General features: G+C 36.4%; 1 long non-coding RNA gene across 1 annotated transcript in view; it reads right to left on the bottom strand.

Moving 5' to 3' along the window:
- The window catches only part of LOC111098335, a 472,612-nt gene that overhangs the window by 132,326 nt on the left and 326,715 nt on the right, over window positions 1-13,571 (bottom strand). The window lies entirely within an intron of this gene.

Genomic DNA, 13,571 nt, shown 5'->3' with positions numbered 1-13,571 from the left:
TATAAAAAAAAAAATAGAATAGTTCCAGGGTCTGGAAAGAGGGGGAAATCAGGGAGTTGTTCAGTATGCATAAAATTATAGTTATACAAGATGTATAAGTTCTAGATCTGCTGCAAAATATAGGGTCTATAGTTAACAATATAGTGTTGTGCACTTAAAAATTTATTAAGAGGATAGAACTCTTGTTAAGTGTTTTTTACCATTAACACACAAACAGAGGGGAGGGACCCAAGAAAACTTTCAGAGGTGATAGATATGTTTATTATGTTGATTGTAGTAATGGTATCATAGGTATATGCATGTGTCCTAACTCATCAAATTGTATCAAATATGTGCAGGTTTTTGCGTATAAATTATACCCCAATAAAACTTAAATAAAAGAAATAGAGAAACTATAATCCATAGCAAACATCAGGCTTAATGGTGAGATGTTGATAGTGAAAAGATAAGAATACCCACTGCTTGTACTTTCATATAATATTTTATCAGAAATTGTAATGAGTGCAGTAAGTCAAAAAAATAATAGTGTATGAGCTGGAAAATAATTATTAATCATGAATATATACTTCACATACATCACAAAGCAGAATATACAGATAAATTACTAGAATTACTAAGAGATTTTTAGCATGTTGCTAAATATAAACACGACCATTATTTGGGTTTCATGCTCAATCACTATGATTTGCTGCCTTGCTACATAAAGAGATTGCACTTCCCAGCTTTCCTTGTTTCTGTTTCCAAATAGCTATAGTCTATGCAGGTCGGGCAGGAGACTGCATGACAGAAGAAATGGAGAAAACAGGGTGGATATTCCCGCTCACCAGCTTTAAGCAATAACAACAAAAGCAGTTGCATCCCTTCCCAATTCACCCTCATTGGTCTATCATCTGCTGAAAACCCCTGTGTTCCAAAGTCCCCATTCTTGGTAGACAGGCTCACTGAAACTGCAGCTTCTCTGTGATGCACCTGCTTCTGGACTCTAAAAACACCTTCTCCTTTCTTTGTTTTTATAGCCCTAGAAGGATTAGGGAATCCCTGCTATTGCTTATTTTGGAGATGCTTGTTTCTGGCTTGCTTATCCATTCTTACACTATACATGTAATTAATTTCTTATATTAAATTACCTTTGTTTAAAATGCATGTAGTGGATTTCATTTTCTGACCAGATTCTGACTGATAGAGTTCTTGGTACCAAGACTCTTGACACCAGAGTACATAATTGAAGTGTCTAATTCTTTAAGTTTGAAATACTTTGATGATCTCCTTTTTCTTTTTTTTTTTTTGGTAAAAAAAGGTATACTAGTATACCATTATACTATACCATTATACTAGTATAATCATGAAATTATGATCTATAATGCTTGGGATGAAGGGCTGGTTGACTGTAAGACTTCAGGAGGTTAAGTATCTGTTCATTTGATAATACGGTTATAATAATGACTACAAAGACTGGGAGGTGGGATGACCACTTATACTATGCTAGAGTTTGCAGAAAAAGCACTGAATTTTCAACTCTTTAATTAAGACACTGTCTGCTGAAACCCCACCACCTCTATAACCTTAAAATAATTACTGTTTTTCCTAGTTCAAGATTCAGGATTTTTTTCGTAAAGAGTCAGATAGTAAAGGCTTCAGTATTTTTCTTAAAGATTTTATTTACTTATTTGACAGAGAGAGAAAGAGTGCACAAACAGGGGTAGAGGCAGAGGGAGAAGAAGAAGCAGGCACCACACTGAGCAGGGTGCCAGATGTGAGGTTCTATTCCAGGATCCCAGGATCCCAGGATCATGACCTGAACTGAAGGCAGATGCTTTAACTGATTGAGCCACCCAGGTACCCCAAGGCTTCAGGATTTGTGAGGCCCCATACAGTCTATGTTTCTTTTTTTTTTTTCTTTTACTCTTTAAAAATATCTAAGCCATTCTTTTCATGTGCCATGGGCTATAGTTTTCAGTTTTCATATCCCTGTTTTAGAAGCCTCAGCGAATACATGATTTAGAATTAGATTCAAAAAAATTCAATCTCAAAATTCAAGTTCAAAGTAGTTTTTAAATAGTCATTTTTTATTTAATTTATTACATTATTTGGAGTAAATAAAATTCTGATCTTGTGATTGGAGTGCCTTAGATAGGCTCTGATATTCTTTCGCTCCCTTTACCAGCAGAAATAGCCTCTTTTTCTATCTTTTTTTTTTAAAGATTTTATTTTTTCATGAGAGACAGAGGGGGTGGGGAAGAGAGGCAGAGAGAGAAGCAGGCTCTATGCAGAAGCCCTACTTGGGATTTGATCCTGGGCCTCTAGAATTAGGCCCTGGGCTGAAGGCAGGCACTAAACCACTCAGCCACCCAGGGATCCCCTCTCTTTTCTTATCTAAATAGATTAGCTCTTCCTTTCTTAAAACCCCTGTGATGTCTTCATTTGATGGAATTACTTCACAAAGAGCATCCTATTCTCTTCCTAATCCACCCAAACACCATCCATTAATCTCAAATCTGTAAGTAGTTAAATATCAGTGTGCCCCAAGAGAGCAATTACAGAATCTTCTCTATAAAGAGAATAATTTATAGACTCTAGAATTGCAATATTTTGCTAATTCATTTCAACTGGAACCTAGAAAACATATCTGGGATGGGATTCTAAAAATGTTATATCAGAGAAGAAGAAATTTATTAATATAGGTGTCTTTAATCAAAATTCTTGATTTAATGTGTTACTGTAGGCAGCTGGAAGTGACCTCAAGAGATTATTAGTTTGGTTGCAAGCATCCTGGTTTTAATGGTGGCTTTCATTCAGTGAAATTTTTATAGGACAGAATTTCCGTAGCATAATTTGTAGGAAGCAATCAAGGCTTAGAAGATGGGAATTGTGGACTGAAATTATTTTGTTCTATAGAACACCCTCTCAACCAGCAGGGACCCAGCAAACACTCAACTCCCAAAGACATTAAGAAATTGAATAATAAGAGAAATAGCATCCATAAAATTTCCATGAGGGCTGCCCTTTATAAGCTAGGAATTCTAATTAGGGATTCTCCCATTGAAACTGGTTCTTGAATTTAATAGAGATGATGGAATTCTGTAGCAAAGGAATCCAAGTAATAGTGACTGACCATCAGAGTCAATGTGGATGCCAACATTGCAAAAGCATCATGGATGGAGTGGAAATTAGAGTATTTTGACATAAAGGAATCTTCCAAAGTGATTTACTGTTTATGGTGAGCCAAGGAATAACATAGTTTACTAAAGTATAACTTCATCTGTATAACCAAGAAGTTCCTAGGCACAAGTGAGAAGACACTTCTTTTGAACTATTAACATAGGAAGTCATAGCTTTCTCACCCAGTTAGCAGTCCTTTGTAGCAGAGGAGTCTGATCTTCTTGGGAAAGATCTCTGCAGTAAGGTCATAGCACTGTGTTAGGTAGAATAATGGTTCCCCCAAAGATGTCCCTGTCCTAATCCATGAGACCTATTAGATTACTAATAGGCTATCTACTATGGCTATCTACTATGAAAAAGGGGAGTTAAGACTCTTTGTTAATCAAATGACCTTAAAATAGAGAGATTTTTCTGCTTTATCTAGATGAACCCATTGTAGTTACAAGAGTACTTAAAGTGGAAGAAGGAGGCAGGGGCATACGCAGAACGAATGTTGGAGAGTCAGAAAGAGTTGTGGCTAAGAAGAATGGCCAGAGAGATGAAATGTTGCTGGCTTTGAAAATGGAGGGAGGAAGCCAGGAGCCAAAGAATGTGGACAGCCTCTAGACATGGAAAAGGCAAGAAAAGATTTTCCCCTAAATCTGTTAGAAAGGAACATAGCCCTACTTTGATTTTAGCCTATTGAGACCTATATCAGATTTCTTACCTACAGAAACTTAAAACAATATGTGTGTGTTGTTTTAAGCCATAAATTTGTGGTAATTTCTTATATCAACAAGAAAAAACAAATATACATATATAGTATAAATATTTCTCCCAGACATTTCTAAAGGCCTTTGAAGCTATTTACATCTGATGACTGTGAACTTGAAAAAGAGTAACAACCAGACTTTAGGGACACTGGCTCTGAATTAATGTACATTTGGGGAAAGAAAATAGTACTGTAATCCATATGAAAGTTAGGCTATTGATAAAAGGAGCTTTAGTCTGAGTCTCTTACACGAGGCCTAGTTAATCAATGAATACATCCCGTGGTGTTCCCACATGTCAATTCCTATATTTATAGTCAAAATAGCTGGACTCAGCAAATGGGAAAAAAAAATTCACAAATTGGCTTCTTGAGTCATGGACTAATGGATAATACAGTTGAAATACCAAGTAGAGGTTCCTAAATTTATTCCTCCTTACCAAAATACTAAATTAAATCCAGTACTTTATTTCTGAATGACTTGAAAGATGTAGAGGTGATGATCCTAGCTCCTCCTTATTTAAATTGGCCAGTTTGGCCAATGCAAAAGTTGGATGGATCTATGGCTGTAGGTTATTATTAATGTAATCAAAGATTGAATCTAACTGTAGCTTTCCTCCAGACGTGTAACATTACTGGAGCAAATCAACATAGCTCCATGTGGTATGGAGCTATTGGTCTGGCAGATAAATTTTTCTCTATTAGCAAGGCATATCTGAAATAATTTGATTTTTACCTGGCAGGGACATCCTTATTGTCTTCCCTCAGAGCTAAGTTAGTTCTCTTGCTGTATGTCATAATATAGTCCACAGGGACATCAACTATATAATGTCCAAAGAACATCATGTTGATCCTTGACACTGGTGACATTATGATTACACCTGAGAATAGGAAGTACCAGATATCCTAGATGTCAAGACACCTTATGTCAAAAATTGTCAGAGTGTGGAAGATAAAATCCCTGAAAATTTAGCCACTGGTATATCAGTGAAATTTCTAAAGGTCTATGATATCTATGGCTATCTACTCTAAGAAAAAAACTGGTTGCTGCACTTGTTAATATCTACCAGTTATTGAAAAGTGCAATATAATAGATCTGTTTAGATTTAGAAAGCAACATAAACGACATCTGAGTGGGGAGTTTTTACATGTAACTCAAACACATAAACCAGCTAGCTAGTTGTAAGAGAACCCCAGAGCAAGAGACTGCTCTGCTACAGATTTAAGCTGTGATGTGATTAGTTTTTCCACTTAAGTCTTGTAACCCAGTAGAACCAATGGTAATCAAAGTACCTGTAGCAAATAAAGATGCTTTCAGGGCACTTCTAGTGGGCCAAATAGAAGAATCAGTGTAAAGCTCAAAGATTTGGGGAAAAACTATTTTTTCTCTTGTAGATAAGTATTCCCTTTGGTGAAACAGTTATTTAATTGATACCAAACTCTGGTAGAGAGAGAAAGCATGACCAAAAAAAAGAAGATGACAATTATATATTTGCCTTCTTATGACAAACTAGATGTTTCTAATAAAGTAGCTGATCTGAGTCATGAGAGAAGTGAATGCAGCATCAGTATCATTAAGGGAAGGACCCATGTGATATCATGTTTTAATAGGCCAGAAGATACAAGTATGTTATTTAAGCAGATAGATGGGATTCTCATCATGCTTCTTCCTGTTGCATTGCTGACCCTTCCTCAGCCCCTACTTATGGCTATGTGAAGTTACCTACAATCAGGCAATAAGGGAAGAGAAATTAAATTTTCTGTACAGGTGTGTCTGCATAATATGATAGCCCAGGAACTAATGAAATACTGCTGCATTACAGCCCATTTGGGTGATGTGACAAAGTGTGGTGAAGAAGCATCCTTGCAGTAGGCAACTTTTGGTCAATACATGTAACTACTCAATCTTTAACAGAAAAACAGATAACATAATTTAGAGTTCTACACCAATTCACAGGCAATGCTAATGGGTTGTCAGGTTGGTCTGGGATGTAGAAAGAACAAAATAGGAAGACTGGTGATGAAGCTATCTAGAAACAGACTTCTCCGATTGGATATAGAATTTTTCCTCTAAGTAAGTGACCTTTCAGAATGGGTATAGAATTTGAAGTCCAATGTGAAAGCCTACTGAGCTGCATCAAAAAATCAGGTGGAAAATATGACTTGTCCTATGGCTGTCAGTCTTTTTTCTTTTTTTTAAAGATTTATTTATTTATTTATGAGAGAGAGAGAGAGAGAGAGAGAGAGAGAAGCAGAGACACAGGAGGAGGGAGAAGCAGGCTCCGTGCCGGGAGCCCGACGCGGGACTCGATCCTGGGACTCCAGGACCGCGGCCTGGGCCAAAGGCAGGCACTAAACCGCTGAGCCACCCAGGGATCCCCCCGGCTGTCAGTCTTTTTATCTTCAGTTACCATACTTATTTAATGGGTCCATGTGCAAATAAGTCAGAATAGTTGGGATGGTGTTGATGAACAGCCCAAAATAATGCATAGACTCTCACCAGGCTGATCTAGGTATTGTCACTGCTGAATGCCCAACCAGATTCATAAAGAGGTCAATGTGAACACCTGATAGGGCTTCAGCCACTGTGGGAACCAGCTAACAACCTGGGGATAGGTTGTTTACATGGACTCATTTCCTTAAGGAGAGGGTAATAGTTTGTCTTTGCCAGTACTCACATTTGTATTGGATATGTATTTGTCTTCCATATAGATTAGACTGTGCTAAATTTATCATTCATGGACTCATGGAATGCCTTTTGCACCATCACTATAATCCAAACATCACTGATTTGATCAAGGAATTCCTCATTTCACAGTAAAATAAATCCAGCAATGTGAAAAAAATGAGGAAAATGATGTTGCTTGGAGATAGAAAACTAGTGAAAATGGTAACTTTGAGTGTTTTGTTTTCAAGGATCAGTGGGAGCACTTTAATTCAGATAAAAGATAGCTTTTGTTTAGATGGAACATAAAATTGTTGTCCAGGAGTTAAATGTTGGTGAAAGTGTAAGAATAGATTCTGAACAAAAATACAAAATATTCTTAAAATTCTACACTCCAGTAGAAAGGTGAGGAAAAATTTGAATAGCTATTTGCAGAAGATGAAATCCAGTTGGCAAAGTATATATTTCCATCCTTTGGCTATGTGCTTGGCCATGTGATTTATTTCAGCAATGAAATGGGGTAGAAGTCTTGCACATCTTTGCCTATTGTATTTTTACCATTCTAACGAGAAAAATATACCTCGGTGAGTGCAGTGGTCCAAAAAAAAAAAAAAAAAAAAGATAATAGAAACAGGAAAGAGAGCCCTTCTCCCAGATAGACCCACAAATCTGCAGAAAGAAGCAGAGTCCCCTAGCTAAACCTAGTATGACTAATCGGATCTTCAGTGACTAAAGTATCTGTAAAAATTAGTGTTAATTGCTCCATGCTGCTAAGATATTTTGTTCTTTGCCTATTATGCAAAATAGCTGATTGATACAAATGAATAAATTTCTATTGATTATATAGTCACTAAATATAAAGTCACACAGTGAAGGTCATGAGTAGAGGGATGCTTGAAGCATAATCTACCACCACCACAGCAAAGTACTTGCAGACACATTCCCATGCACAAAAGGTACAAAGTAAATATTGACAAACACAAAAATGGAAAGAAATGTTTCTGCAAGAGACTTTGTAATTCTGTTAAAAGGGTTGAGAGACAGAAAAATATACAACTGACTCTGGAGACTTTATGAATATCTGGTTGTAAATCAACAACTGCTTTACAGACTAGGCAACAAGTGAGATCATTCTTCCTTCCCTGGTCTAGATTCCGAAAGGTCTAAGGTTTTGAAAGCTAATATGGAGAATGCAACTTTGGCTGGGACATTACAGTTCTCATAATAGGCAGCATCAACAATGACAGCAGGCAGATTTACTTCTAAATTGATTTATAGGCAGCAGTTTTCAGTCACTAGCACCCAAAGAGGCCAGACGCTGCAGAATGACTACAGTTTAGAAACTGTAGTGTGAGCAGCCCTTAGGAACTCTACCATTTAGCTAGAGAATGAAGTAAAAACGCTAGCTTTCTGCTGCAAAGGGTGTGGACACAGAAATATACTATTTTAGGCATACAGTTTTAGCTCACTTTGTAATATTACCAGTGAGATTATATATTCTTCTAATGTTCTGACAAGTAACATTAAAGAAATTAATATCTTGGGGAGCCTGGGTGGCTAAGTCAGTGAAGCATCCAATTCTTGATTTTGGCTCAGGTCATGATCTCAGAGTTGTGAGATCAAGGCTCATGTTTGGGCTCCACTCTCAGCCCTGAGTCTGCTTGAGATTCTCTCTCCCTCTCCCTCTGGCCCACCCCACCCCCACTCACGCAAGCTCTCTCTCTTTCAAATAAATAAACAAGTAAAATCTTTTTTAAAAACTAAATTAATATTTTATAGGTAATTTTTCAATCTCATTTTCATTTATGACTCATTTTTTCCATCTCATAGGAAAAATAAGCAAAATACCACTCTAATTCCTCAATTTGAACGGAAAGCTCTTTCCTAAGATAAGAGCATGCAAGTGGTCAAAGGTTTTATTCAATTAAGATGGAATTATATTATAAAGCTCTAAATTCCAAGTTTAATCCCCAAACAGTACTTATATTGCTAGTAGTTTTAATTTTTTCCTGGTACACATTTCCATTGTTCTCATGAAAAGAAAATTTTAATTACGGAGAAGTAAAATAAATTGTCTTAGGAAAAAATGAATCATCCTTTAGGAAACGTAGTTACTGGTGTGCTCAAACAAACTCCCTCTGATATATACTCCCTTTGTTTCAATCCACATAAATTGTAATCTTTCCCACCAAAGGCTGATTTTTAAAATGTCTTATAAAGAAAAAACATAATCATAAATTTTGAAAACACAAATTAACTATTTTAAAATCTGCTTATTCTACTTTTCTTGAAACTCTTGCCAGAAATAGTGCAAATGCATTGTTTACTTCCAAAGCAACATCAAAATAGACCACACGTGTATTGGATGAGCCTGGGTGGGATAATTTATATATTAGCTATATGAACAAGAAAATCACATCAATGTGCCATGCCAAACACAAGCAAAAGTAGACAACTTAATACATGTTCCATGTGCTATGAAACAGAGAAGCTATTTGAAGATGAAGGAAAACGATCACTCAGCTAAGAAATGAAATAAACAATGATGAAATGATCAGATGAGCAACAAAGAGAAGTTCTCAAATTTTAGCAACTATTTAGAATCTTAAAGCTTTATAAAAACAGGAAAATAAGTTTCCTTTAAGAAATACAATTCAATCTATCACTTATGATTATTGTTATTGTTGTTGTTTCTTACTCTGTGCAAAGATTAATTTTAGTTTGTGGCTGGAAAAAAAATGATGAATAAGGACAAAATATAATGAGGAAGACAAGAACATAACCTCTTCCTGTCTACAGCCAAAAGTGCTAGTATGATTGAAGAAAGACAAAGGATTCCAAAGCAGAGTAAAAACATACTTTGCTTGGGGTCAGGAGAGGCTTCTTACTGAAAGTAGCTCTTGTGATCAGCATAAGCCTGGTTGGTATCACTACACAGAAATGTAACTTGAAACCAATGAAAATTTAAATCCAGAATTAACAGCAAAATCCACTAATGATAAATAAATAAAACTAGTGGATGTTCAAATAAATATTGAATATACTCATTCAAATAAATATTGTATTTTTTTAATTTTTGAAGCTATAAATTGTTTTATTAAAAATTAAAATATTGGGGTACCTGAGTGGCTCAGCTAGTTAAGTGTCTGACATTTGATTTCAACTCAGGTTGGGATCTCAGGGTTGTGAGATTGAGTCCCACATCAGGCTCCATGATTCTCTCTCTCGTCTCCTTCTACTCCTCCCCCCACTTTCTAAAATAAATAAATCTTTAATAAAAATAAATTAGTTAAAATTAAAATATCAAATACTCTTTTAGAATCGGTTGCAATTTAAAATTAATTGAATATTACATCCACAAAGGAAATCAAAACAAATACACATTTGTAAATCCCCTTTTCCAAGGATTCTAATACACTCCTCCTGGTTTCTGTTTCTCTGTTCTACTCCTTCCCATTTAGAATCTAATATGGCATAGAAATTGCTGATGAATTGTCTGTGACTACTTATGTTTACACTATTTATCTACCCATCAAATGTTTATTGAGCAATTATAACTTGTAAGGCAAAATGAGTACAAAAGAGAAACATAAAGATACTAATATGATGAGTATAAGTATACTATGGAAGTTAAATGAAGATAGTATTTCCAAGTGGAATATTATGAAGAACTTTAAGGATGTGGTGATATTTGAGCCCTATCTTGAAGGATGGATATGATTTGGTGTACAGAGATTTGGAAACACATAGTTGAAAAATTCTAGGAACTTTCTAAGAAAGAACATAAATGTCATTACATCAAGATATATCTTGATGGGAACTCCATCAAGAGAACTCCATGAAAACAGTTTCATGGAACATACATTGTGTGAAAAGTAATGGGAATTACTTTTGGAAAATAATATTTGAGCCAAAATATGAAGGTAAATAGAGTTTGCTTCAATTCTGTTGTCAGTGGAAATTCACTCTTGGTGATGTTATTTAGATCAATTTTGTTATAGGACAGGAATATGAACAGATTTTGCTTCAGGAATCTTAACCTGGGACACCCAGTTGGTATCCCACTTTATTTTTGAAGCTTTAAGTTATTTTAATAAAAACTAAAGTATTAGTTATATTAATTTTAAAAACTAAAATATTAGTTATATTAATTTTAAGCATCCAAATCTTGATTTCAGCTCAGGTCGTGAGATTAAACCCTGCATCAGGCTCCACGGTGGGTGCGAAGTCTGCTTAGAAATCTATCTCCCTCTCCTTCCACTCCACCCCATCCTCATACTTGTACTGCTACAATCCTGGGTAGCAGACTGGATGATCTGTGGAGGCAAAGGAAGTTAAAACACAGCAATGACAGACTACAAGACAGGTGTGGGACATGGAGGAATGCCTTGTTCACCCCACTCTTCAGAGCCCAGTCTCAGGATGTATTTGTTTTGGTAGTTTGCTCTCTCAACTCTGCTTTACCAAATGAAATCCTAAAAACTTTTTAAGCCTCTAAGTTTTAATGAGAAATCATCAATGTTTCCTTATCATTTGTCAGTAAAACTAGTGGATGTCAGAGCTGAAAGGAGCCTTTTGTGTCAATTAGCTGAGTCTTTCACTTTTAGATGAGGACACTAGAGTTCAGAGAAATCAAATAACTCATTCAAGTTCATGCAACTAATTATCGGTAACTCTCTAATAGAAATATGAGCCTCCAGCCTTGCCAATCGAGTGTTCTTATTAATCTGTACGTTCCTTGCCTGTAGCCTGCTTTAGTCTGCATTGGATTTATCAAGGGGCCTCTGAAGGAGGGGGATAGAAGCAGTGTCTGGAAGGGTGATGCCAATGGAGAAAGTCCTGGTAAATACAATGCCAGGATGCTGACACATAGGTGTTAGATTTAAGAATGATACTCAGCTTCCATCCAGCTGATGGGTTATAAACACCAATAAATGATGTCCATTTAGGGGAACCTGGGAGGCTAAGTCAGTTAAGCGTCCAACTGTTGATTTCAGCTCAGGCCATGATCTCATGGTTGTGCCGTCAAGACCCAGTTCAGGCTCCACCCTCAGAGCAGAGTCTGCTTGTCCCTCTCCCTCTGCTTCTACTCCCCTCTCATGATCCCCCTCTCAATCTCTCTCTCTCAAATAAATAAATACATAAAATCTTAAAAAAAGAATCTCCATTTATAAGCTCATGTTTTTGAAGAGGGGTTATGGAGACATACATGCTATGAATATGAAGCAGCTATGCTTTAATGAGCTCTTGAATTGTCTCCCCCAAAGCATTCATTAGCAAAAACCAGGGAGACAGCAGCCATCAGTATCAAGCCCCTACCACTCAGAAATGAATACCATATTCTACAAAGGATCCATGGCTTCAAGTACATGAGTTACATGTAAGAACAGACACTGCATATAAACTCAAATTATATCCAACAAAGAAAAGTCTGTTTACATAGATTCAAACCATAGTTAGATCTAATGCAAATATAGTGGTCTCTGTATTTGCCAGGATTATTTGGTTTGTTTAATTCTGCCCAATTGAAGTTGAACAGAGTATAGGGGAGACCTCCTCTCTACTTTGAACAGAGAGGCAGACAGCCTGCCAGAGCACCACAGGTAAAAGGCCTAATTGAGGGGAAGGGATGATTCAGTCATCTGTGCCTAGAGACTTTCTGTGCTGAATAGAGAATGCGAACCTACTACATCACTACACAGCTGAGTCAGTAAGATTTTGTGATCAAGTGTTTACAGATGCTACTTTCTGATAGATGCTACTTTTCACAAAGGTGAAATGTCTGTTGAAAGAGGACTCTATGTATAAACCCCAAAGTAGGTTCTAGCAGCCAATGAATTGTCCCTTTCGACTTACTCTTTTACTCATATCCGAAACTGAGTATATCTTTTGCAGGAATATGAAAACCCCAGGACATACCAGATTATTTTAGAGTCTGACTGACTTGGGTTTAACTTCTGGGTTTCTGCCATTTACAGGCTTTTTTCTCTATGTTACAGGGAAAATTACTAAGCTTAATTTCCCCTTCTGTAAAAAGGAGCCACAAATATCTCACATATTTGATATAAAAACTACATGTAAAATATCTAGCAAAAACTTAATACACTGTAGACACTCAGGAAATTGTAGTAAATTACAGCAGCTTTTATCACTCAGAATTTTATTGCAGCATGGGACCCTAGGCTCTTGACTATTATCTGGTCTTCCTTTCACATAATGTACACATAATCAATTAAAATGAATCATAAATCTGTAAATGATAATAAAACACCATCTGATTTTATTCCTTCTCTTTAGGAGGTAAACATGCTAAATTATTGGAATTAGATTTAGGTTCCTATGTACAAATTGTTGCTTTATAATTTGAGAGAAGGCAAATGAGTCCAGATATTGAGAAAGAAAATGTAAGGCCACCTGTGAAACTCTAACACTTGATTACTCAAATTCACAGATTCATTTATTCCATTTTTTAAATTAAGAGAATTGGAATTAAGCCATTAATAGGCCAAAGCTCCTGCCTTTGGGGAAGTCATGGTTTAGCCAGGGAGCCAGAAGGTTAAACAAACAAACAAACTATATGCATGTGTTGTCTGTGTGCCTCTGTGTGTGTGTGTGTGTGTGTGTGTGTGTGTGTGTGTGAGAGAGAGAGAGAGAGAGAGAGAGAGACTGAAAGTAGGGGTGGGGGGAGAAATAACAGAATGGTTTGCAAATTTTATGGAAACATTCAGGATGGAACAAGTCCCTGTTCAGGTACGAATTCTTCAAACTAGCTGGTTAGTGTACTATTTTTTAAAAAACTTTTCGTGCCTGGTTGGCTCTGTCGGTTAAGTGTCTGCCTTCAGCTCAGGTCATGATCCCAGGATCCTGGAATGGAACCCTGAGTTGGGCTCCCTGCTCAGTGGATAATTTGCTTCTTCCTTTCCCCCTGTTCCTCCCTGCATTTGTATGCTTTTTTCCCTCCCTCTCAGATAAATAAAATCTTAAAAAAAAAAAACAAAA

This window comes from Canis lupus, chromosome 12, assembly GCF_011100685.1.
Source record: "Canis lupus familiaris isolate Mischka breed German Shepherd chromosome 12, alternate assembly UU_Cfam_GSD_1.0, whole genome shotgun sequence".
In the NCBI taxonomy this organism is placed as follows: Eukaryota; Metazoa; Chordata; class Mammalia; order Carnivora; family Canidae; genus Canis; species Canis lupus.
Note: the sequence above shows the minus strand (reverse complement) of the source record. Positions and strands in the feature narration are given on the sequence as shown.